Below are 10100 nucleotides of genomic sequence, written 5' to 3'. Positions count from 1 at the left end.
AATCTGCTCTTAGTGATGTTGGTTAAGGAATAAATATTGGCCAGGACACCAGGGAGAACTCCCTGCTCATATTCAAAATAGTGCCGTGGGATCTTTTACATCCAGCTTGAGAGGGCAGACGGGGCCTCGGTTTAACGTCGCATCTGAAAGACGGCACCTCTGATAGTGCAGAGCACTCCCCTCGGCACTGCACTGGAGTGTCTGTTGGGATTATGTGTTGAAGTCCCTGGAGTGAGACTTGAACCTTCTGTCTCAGAGGTGAGAATGCTACCCACTGAGCCACAGTTGACACTGGTGGGAAAGTGGGTGTCTGAGCTTGGCCATGATTTCCCTGTGGTTGAATAGCCCACTGACACTCGTTACCAGAATACATACATGAAGAGTGGTACAGTTGGGACAGTCCCTGTGGGCCTGCACCCCAGCACCTTGCGGATAGCGGAGAAATAACTGGAGAATGGGAAGTGACCAGCCACATCTCACAAATTGATATTGAAAATATGCAGAATTTTGCCTGGAATTCTGATGGGGTTTTTATAATCTCCACAGTTTTTTCCCCAGCTCCTTTATTTCTTCAAACCCTAGCTGCGGGGTTTTCAGTCGTGAGTCCTGTATCTGAGGCCATAACTACTAACTCTGTTGATCCGATAACTACTAACTCTCCTTACTAATCTCTGCCCCTTTAGGTTACTCTGTTCTTTATATTACATTTAAGGGGAGGCTTGGTGCACACATGGGGGATACGAAGGGGTGCAGAATGGGAAGAGGTCATTAGTGTGGGTGGAGGTTCGTGTGGCGTATAAACACCGACATAGACCAGTTGGGTCGAATGGCTGTAGATTCTGTGTGATTTATCAAATGGAGGTTTATTTCGGAGAGTGAATTCAGGTTAGATCCACAAGTCTGAGAACTCAGTTACACACAGCGCTGGGCGACCCTCTGTTTATACACCTGCCACGTTTTATGTTCAAAAATAAACCCGTCCACACGTGGTGTGAGATTTTTAGCTCACTGTTTGTGGCACTGCACCAGTGTCACATCTCATCCTATTTATAATCCCTCAGCGTGATCGGGCTGCTGAATTAATGTACAACCGGCAAAAACCTGACTGACGACAAGTCTTTATGATCTGAAGAGCACAAAGACCACGGCACCCAAAGGATCATAGTGAAGGGAAAGTGAGCCAAGTACCAGCTCACTAGCTGCCGGTCACTACCCAGTGATTCCCTACTGGAGAGTGTCCTCCTGACATTGGGTGAGGACAGGATCAGGCTCGGCTGCGATGCTTTTCACAGTTGAATAGGCTGCCAACACACTGTCGGAAGTTCACACATGAAGGACACCCCCTTGGGCAAGGTACAGAGAGCTGGTGGATTGGACCACAGTCAGCACCTTGAAGAGGGGAGGGGACAAAATTGGCCTAAGAAGAGCTAGAGAGTACTCACTCCATGGTAACGGCTGCCAGGAAACCGTGGGTTTCTGTGACATTTCAAATCATTGTGGGATAGAATTTCTGTAGGGGGGTGCTCCTGATCTGCTGATGTAACTTCAGCGCAAATCCCAGAAAGACAGCGTAATCGGCTGATTACGGCGTTACCATGGAATTTCCACCCACGTTACTGTGGAGATTATAAAAACCCCATCAGAATTCCAGGCAAAATTCTGCATATTTTCAATATCAATTTGTGAGATGTGGCTGGTCGCTTCACATGTGATCAATCCTTGTCTCACTGCTGACATTTTTACATGTCAGAGAGGATACACGTTACTGACTGGTACACAAAATATCACTTCAAAAGCATTGTTCCCATGGAAATATGCTTCGATTTAATTGCAAACCAATACGAATGCTTCATTAGCAGATAATGCGTGTGTGGAGTGAGAGCTATCTTCCAGAGTGACCTTTGCATTGAGCATGAGGAGAACGTCTGAGTAAACTCTAAAAGGGTAACACAATTTCCCCATCTTTATTGCTGATGCAAGGATAATTATTTCTGTAACTTTTTTTTTCCCCAGCTCCTTTATTTCTTCAAACCCTAGCTGCGGGGTTTTCAGTCGTGAGTCCTGTATCTGAGGCCATGACTCATGGCAAAACCATGAATAGGGTTAAAAGCAACAGGCTGCAACTCAGCAGGCTTTCTTCCTCTCTCTCTCTCTCTCTCTTGCTCTTCCTCTCCCTCTCTTGCTCTTTCTCTCTCGCTCTTCCTGTGTCTCTCTCTCGCTCTTCCTGTGTCTCTCTCTCGCTCTTCCTCTCTCTCACTCTCTCGCTCTTCCTCTCTCACTCTTTCTTTCTCGTTCTTCCTCTCTCTGTCTTCCTCTCTCTCTCGCTCTTCCACTCTCTCGCTCTTCTTCTCTTTCTCGCGCTTCCTCTCTCTCTCTCGCTCTTCCTCGCTCTTCCTCTCTCTCTCGCTCTTCCTCTCTCTCTCTCGCTCTTCCTCTCTCTCGCTCTCCCTCGCTCTCCCTCGCTCTTCCTCGCTCTCTCTCGCTCTTCCTCTCTCTCTCTCGCTCTTCCTCTCTCTCTCTCGCTCTTCCTCTCTCTCTCTCGCTCTTCCTCGCTCTTCCTCGCTCTCTCTCGCTCTTCCTCTCTCTCTCTCGCTCTTCCTCTCTCACTCTCGCTCTTCCTCTCTCACTCTTTCTTTATCGCTCTTCCTCTCTCTGTCTTCCTCTCCCTCTCGCTCTTCCTCTCTCTCGCTCTTCTTCTCTTTCTCGCTCTTCCTCTCTTGCTCTTCCTCTCTCTCGCTCTTCCTCTCTCTCTCGCTCTTCCTCTCTCTCTCGCTCTTTCTCTCTCACTCTTCCTCTCTCTCGCTCTTCCTCGCTCTCTCTCTCGCTCTTCCTCTCTCGCTCTTCCCCTCTCTCTCGCTCTTTCTCTCTCGCTCTTCCTCTCTCTCGCTCTTCCTCTCTCTCTCTCGATCTTCCTCTCTCTCTCTCGCTCTTCCCCTCTCTCTCTCGCTCTTCCCCTCTCTCTCTCGCTCTTCCTCTCTCTCTCTCGCTCTTCCTCTCTCGCTCTTCCTCTCTCTCTCTCGCTCTTCCTCTCTCGCTCTTCCCCTCTCTCTCGCTCTTTCTCTCTCGCTCTTCCTCTCTCTCGCTCTTCCTCTCTCTCTCTCGATCTTCCTCTCTCTCTCTCGCTCTTCCCCTCTCTCTCTCGCTCTTCCTCTCTCTCTCTCGCTCTTCCCCTCTCTCTCTCGCTCTTCCCCTCTCTCTCGCTCTTTCTCCCTCTAGACTGACACTCCAGTGCAGTACTGAGGGAGTGCTGCACTCCCTGAGGTGCCGCCTTTTGGATGAGACGTTAAACCAAGACCCCGTTTGCCCTCTCAGTGGATGTAAAAGATCCCGTGGCACTATTTTGAAGAAGAGCAGGGGAGTTCTCCCCAGTTTCCTGGCCAATATTTATCCCTCAACCAGCATAATTAAAACTGGCCATTTATCTCATTGCTGTTTGTGGGAGCTTTCTGTGCGCAATTTGACTAACGCGTTTCCCCAAGTTACAACAGTGACTACTCTTCGAAAGTACTTCATTGGCTGTGAAGCGCTTTGGGATGTCCTAAGGGTGTGAAAGGCGCTATATAAATACAAGTCTTTCTTTATCCATTGTGTCTCGGCCTCCCTTTCTCTCTCTGTAGCAACAGACTTGAAGATGTTTTGGACAAGTGGTCCCCCTGAGCAGTGGGCAGCTGTGCCCAGGTTACAGCTGCCCACTGCCAGTCTCGTGAGGCTGCTCTCAGACGCTCCCTGCGAGGAGGTGCTGTGCTCGGTGAATAGCTTCTGTTCAGTGCGTCTGTACGTTGAGGAATGCGAACAGAACACTCTTCAAGTTGGCAGCATTTTCCGAATTGCAAAGGTCATCGTCAGCTGGAATTCCTGGTTTGCAAGCCGGAAATCCTTGTGCATACACAGGGACCAATCATAGGGCATATCCGATGATGGTAACTGGTAAGAAGTTTTTTTTGGTTTTGTAAACTGTTGCATTCTTTCAGAGTCTCTTTGTAAATTCCAGGCTTGACAAGTTGGGCTGGTTTTGTTATTGAAGAAGGCCCCGTTTCTCTCCTCCTTTCCCCAAGGCACCGGCTCAACCCTCAAATACTGTCTACAGGCATTGGCAGCCTTCCAGTACCTCACCTGAATGTCAGCAGGCTATTCCACCGCTGGGAGCATCACAGCCAAGCCCAAACCTAGTCCAGTCCAATCTCCAGACACTTTCCACTAGGACTGGGAATGCCGGCTGATATGTTTTCTTTCCCTAACACCGGGGACATAGGGGGCCCCAAGCACAGAGCTGGTTGTGATAAGCAAGCACTACATCGGACAGGAATCGAAATTGGGGTCAGCCTGACCCAGTGCCGCATTGGAAGGTAATTTAGCCCAGCACGGGAAGCAGGGAAGCAACCAATGGTGCTTACTGCGTTGTGTAAGCAACAGTCATGATGGGCCGAATGGCCTCTTGTGCTGTAAAGAAAGAAAGAACTTGCATTTATATAGCACCTTTCACGACCTCAGGACGTCCCAAAGCGTTTTACAGCCAATGAAGTACTTTTGAAGTGTAGTCACTGTTGTAATACTGGAAACACTATGATCTTACTGGCATTTTCCAGCAAACCTGGGCAGGTTTCAAATGATTTTCTTTTAAATATCAAACACCACTGCATTTCACCGATATCACACTTGTTTAGTTAGAGGGAAAAACCCAGCTCCTGAAACAACACCATGGGATTACAGCATTTGTCGGATATTCCTCCCTCCGTCACTTCAGTGGAAACATGAACCCAAAATAAAGAGGTTAACACCATAGGAGGTACAATTAGAGCCAGGAGTGAAATCAGGAGGCACTTTTTCACAATAAGGATGATGGAAATCTGGAACTCTCTCCCCCAAAAGGCTGTGGATGTTGGGGGTCATTTGAAATTTTCAAGACTGAGATGGATAGATTTTTGTTGGGAAAGGGTATCGAGGGATACGGAGCAAAGGCGGGTAAATGGAGTTGAGGTGCAGATCAGCCGAGATGCTGAATCGGGGAACAGGCTCGAGGGGCTGAATGGCTGACACTTGTTCCTATGTTCTGTTCGATGAGAGAGGAATTTCAGCTGAATGCAATAAGTGTCATTTCAGAGACACGGTTTCTAACCAACCCAGCGGCTAAACTGTTACAACACACCCTGCTGTTCCACCTACAACCGCACTACTTCGCTGTCATGTCATGTTCAAAAGCCAGTCCTGTCATCGGGATCCCCTGTACCTGTCCTGGGAGTGTTTGATGGGACAGTGTAGAGGGAGCTTTACTCTGTATCTAACCCATGCTGTACCTGCCCTGGGAGTGTTTGATGGGACAGTGTGGAGGGAGCTTTACTCTGTATCTAACCCATGCTGTACCTGCCCTGGGAGTGTTTGATGGGACAGTGTAGAGGGAGCTTTACTCTGTATCTAACCAGTGCTGTACCTGCCCTGGGAGTGTTTGATGGGACAGTATAGAGGGAGCTTTACTCTGTATCTAACCCGTGCTGTACCTGCGCTGGGAGTGTTTGATGGGACAGTGATGATAATGGAAATCCCTGGTATCTTCACCTTGGTGAACACAACACTTGATAAAAGAGCAATGATATGAAAGTATTTGTACAGGCCCCTCCTCTTCTCCAGTAGCACTTCGCCCCGTCACAGAAGGCAAATGAGAAGGTTCTGTTCCATGCAGTTCATTTGAAATAACCTGTTCACTTGTTGAAATAACCTTCGCCCCCTACACATGAGCAGGGGATTCCCCACTCAGTCTTATGATGCGTCGATACTGAGTGCCAGTAATGGGTGAGGTTGTTATGAGCACTGTGGAATTTGGAGAATCTGCACTGCGATTCTGGTGTGTTTGATCGCCGTACAAATGGGTTTGTGAAATCAGAGATCAGAGCAGAAAATGCTGCACATACTCAGCAGGTCAGTCAGTGCCTGAAAGCAGAAAATGGGTGATGTTTGGGTGCAAACCCTTTGTTAGTTTCCACTGCCCTGGGAGTGTTTGATGGGACAGTGTAGAGGGAGCTTTACTCTGTATCTAACCCGTGCTGTACCTGCCCTGGGAGTGTTTGATGGGACAGTGTAGAGGGAGCTTTACTCTGTATCTAACCCTGTACCTGTCCTGGGAGTGTTTGATGGGACAGTGTAGAGGGAGCTTTACTCTGTATCTAACCCTGTACCTGTCCTGGGAGTGTTTGATGGGACAGTGTAGAGGGAGCTTTACTCTGTATCTAACCTGTGCTGCACCTGCCCTGGGAGTGTTTGATGGGACAGTGATGATGATGGAAATCCCTGATATCTAACCCGTGCTGTACCTGCCCTGGGAGTGTTTGATGGGACAGTGTGGAGGGAGCTTTACTCTGTATCTAACCCGTGCTGTACCTACCCTGGGAGTGTTTGATACTGACATGAGTGACTGAAATGGAAAGTGCTTGATACGCTGCCCTAACCGGCCTCATCTTAGTGAACAAAAAAATCATCGAAGAATAATTTTTTAAAAAGCAAATATCTCTCAGTTAAATTCTTAACAATCAGCTGGAAAAATATCCTGTTAGAAACAGGATTGACACTCTGGATACGTAGAGGTAATGAAAGATTTCAAGGGTGTTGATGCTTTCTATGTTCTGTGGAATGTTACAGGGCAGGAATTAAGTCGTGGAACTTGTAGAGTTGGACGGATATTCTGCTGTTTTACTCATTTACCTTGAGGGTCAGGTAGAAAATTTGGGAACTTTCCCTCGAGGGTTAAATAAAGTGGGTATATCTATGAAAAGGCAGATCGTCTGTGAATGGTCAGCTCTCGTTCTCTGCCTCAATATGTCTTTCATAAACTGCAGAGCTTGTTCGATATACAGGCCATTCCGGATAATTAAAAACCATTCTCTATGCTAAAAAAATGAATGATCTCGTAATTCGAATTAAGCATCATAAATAACACAGCAAATTGGGAATTTAGAGCTAAAAAACTGATCGGATAATTTAAATTAAGAGGAGTGGACCGTTCCTGATAATTGGTACAAATCCATTCTCTGCAGACTTCCCCACTTCACCAGATCATCCAATGAAAGTTTGTGAAGCAAATACATTAGATGCCACCAGTGTGCAGTTGTAGAAGAACACATGGTTTTAAAAGTTTCAGAAATAAGTCTTGTATTGATGAGTCAACTTTGGGCGGGTGTCTTCCAGGCTGGAACATAAACAGCAGACTTTAATCCTTCAAAATTTGCTTTGGTGGTTTGTGACAACACTGGTAGTAACACAAGCAAACACCTGCGGCAGGTGCAGCAGCTGGTGTCCATTCATAGGAACAGGAGGAGGCCATTCAGCCCCTCACACCTGTTTGGCATGGCATGCCTTTTACTCCATATCCCTTGACACCCTTGCCCAACAAAAATCTATCGACCTCAGTCTTGAAAACTCCAATTGTCCCCCAGCATCCACAGCCTTTAGGGGGAGAGAGTTCCAGATTTCCACAACCCTTCGTGAGAAAAAGTGCTTCCCAATTTCACTCCTGAATGGCCCGGCTCTAATTTTAAGATTATTTCCCCTCGTTCTTGATTCCCCCATCAGAGGAAATAGTTTCTCTCTATCTACCCTTTTATCCTTTAATCATTTTAAACATCTTGATTAGATCACCCCTTAATCTTCTATACTCGAGGAAATACAAGCCTAATTTATACAACCTGTCCTCATAATTTAACCCTTTTAGCCCCGGTATCATTCTGGTGAATCTGCACTGCACCCCCTCCAAGGCCAGTATATCCTTCCTGAGGTGTGGTGCCCAGAACTGAACTCCAGATGGGGTCTAACCAAAGCTTTATATTACTGAAGCATCACTTCCTCCCTGTTCTATTTCAGTCCACTTGAGATAAAGGCCAACATTCCATTAGCCTTTTTGGTTGCTTTTTGTACCTGTCTACTGACTTTTAATGACTTGTGTACTTGGACTCCCAAATCTCTTTGCTCCTCTACTCCCACCATTTAGAAAATACTCTGATCTATCTTTCTTAGGTCCAAAGTAGATGACCTCACTCTTTCCCAAATTGAACTCCATCTGCTTAAAGTTGCATGGTCACATGCTAAATGGAGATAGTGCGACTGATAACCCTTCCCCAGTCCAAAACTGGTGGAGTCCAGACATCTAAATTGGAATTGGAATGGAGGTTACACTATATAACCACCCGCACCAACCCAAGGGGCGTCAACCCTCCCGGAGTGTCCTAGAGTCTCTGGGAGTTCAGAATCAATCTCCCAGACACTGCTGTAAGCAACCCAGGAGAAACATCATAGGGGCATCAAAAAAAAATCGGAGATGGGCCAAAAAAAGAGCTGTTTGGATGATTCTTGACTGCCAGTCAAAACAATCAGGTCACAAAGAGTCTGTTTATGTTCCAATTGGCCGTGGGAAGGCAGGGTGCCACGAGGTTGGACATGACGGGCGAACCAATGGATAGGGGTCGGGCGGTTGGAGGCGAGAGGTCATGTGACGAAACATCCCGGACTGCGTCCAACCAGAGTTGGTGACCCTAGCCAACACCCATCGCCTTGATGAGTACAAAATCAACAGGGAAAGAAGGTGAAAAGAATATGTAATGTATGTATGTATGTGACCATAGTTTTGTCGAGCGAGGGGGGAGCTGCACACGTGTGGCAAGGATAGGAGGAAACTCAGAGGTGATGCCCTCCATGGGCAAATGGCCGTCAATTGCTCATTGTAATCGGGCTTCTGAATTAATGTGCAAACCTGACTGGAACCAGTCTGTGGGCTTTTGGCTGAGTGTCTCCCCATCTCCCCTGAAGGCACTGACAGTTGCTACAGTACAGTCCCCACAGGCGACAGGTGTTCTCCAAGTGACCACTCTTCATGTATAAGTCTAGATGTGGAGATGCCGGTGATGGACTGGGGTTGACAATTGTAAACAATTTTACAACACCAAGTTATAGTCCAACAATTTTATTTGAAATTCACAAGCTTTCGGAGGCTTCCTCCTTCCTCAGGTGAATGTTGTGGAAATGAAATCCTCGAATCCTTCGCCTTTCATTTCCACAACATTCACCTGAGGAAGGAGGAAGCCTCCGAAAGCTTGTGAATTTCAAATAAAATTGTTGGACTATAACTTGGTGTTGTAAAATTGTTTACAATTGTATAAGTCTAAGCAGCGAGTATTCGACTGCAGGAGGCATCACCACGGTACCCTATCCTATCTACACCTTTTCAGCGGGGAGCTCTGGGACTGAGGCTATGGCAACTCCCTATGGAGAGAGGGCAGGAGGGAGGGGGAGAGAGACGACAAATCAGCGTAGGTCAGGAGCAGGCTAGTTCTCCCCAGACGGAGGTGGAGGCAGAACCAAAGGTGAAGGGATGATGGAGGAGTTTACCTGCAGCAACGAGGTGAAGAAGAGTTCACCTTTAATGGAGTTAGTCCTGGTGTAAAATGCTTTCTTTTTTTACTGCAGGCATGTGAAAGGTGTGACTGTGACAAGGAATGAACAGCATGCCCTGCACCCACATGCAAACACTCACATTGATAAACAAAGGAAACAAGCTGTGATTGTAAATTATTTGCAGTCGGTTTTGGCTCGGGGTCGCCAACTCTGTTTGGACGTATTCCAGGAGGTTTCATCACATGACTTCCCGCCTCCAACCACCCCACCCCCCCCCCACGCTCCCGCCATTGGTCACCCGACCCGTCCATCCTCGCAGCACATGATCTTCCCCAGCCAATCGGATAGCGAAAAGACTCTTCGTTATTTGGATTGGATGAATTAGATGAATCTTCACCGTCAGTCAAACAGCCTTTTTTCCCCCCCATCTCTGATATTTTTATAACCAATAAAGAAACGTGTTCAAAGAAAGTAAAAAAAAAAATCACAATTTATTTTAATACCCCTGTGATTTTACTCCCTGGGTTTTGCTCCCAGCAGCGTCCTGGAGATTAATCTTTAATTCCTGGAGACTCCAGGACAATCCTGGAGGGTTGGCGACCTTAGTTTTGGTTGATTCCCGACGTACAAAGTTGGCCAACCTCAAAGTAATTGGCAGGGTCGTGACCCCCTCACTGACTCCGCTTCTGCTGGCTCCATTAGTTTGTCTGTATGTCGGTGTCACT

Source organism: Heptranchias perlo, unplaced genomic scaffold (assembly GCF_035084215.1).
Source record: "Heptranchias perlo isolate sHepPer1 unplaced genomic scaffold, sHepPer1.hap1 HAP1_SCAFFOLD_151, whole genome shotgun sequence".
NCBI classification, from domain to species: Eukaryota; Metazoa; Chordata; class Chondrichthyes; order Hexanchiformes; family Hexanchidae; genus Heptranchias; species Heptranchias perlo.
This window is presented reverse-complemented; position numbering follows the sequence as displayed.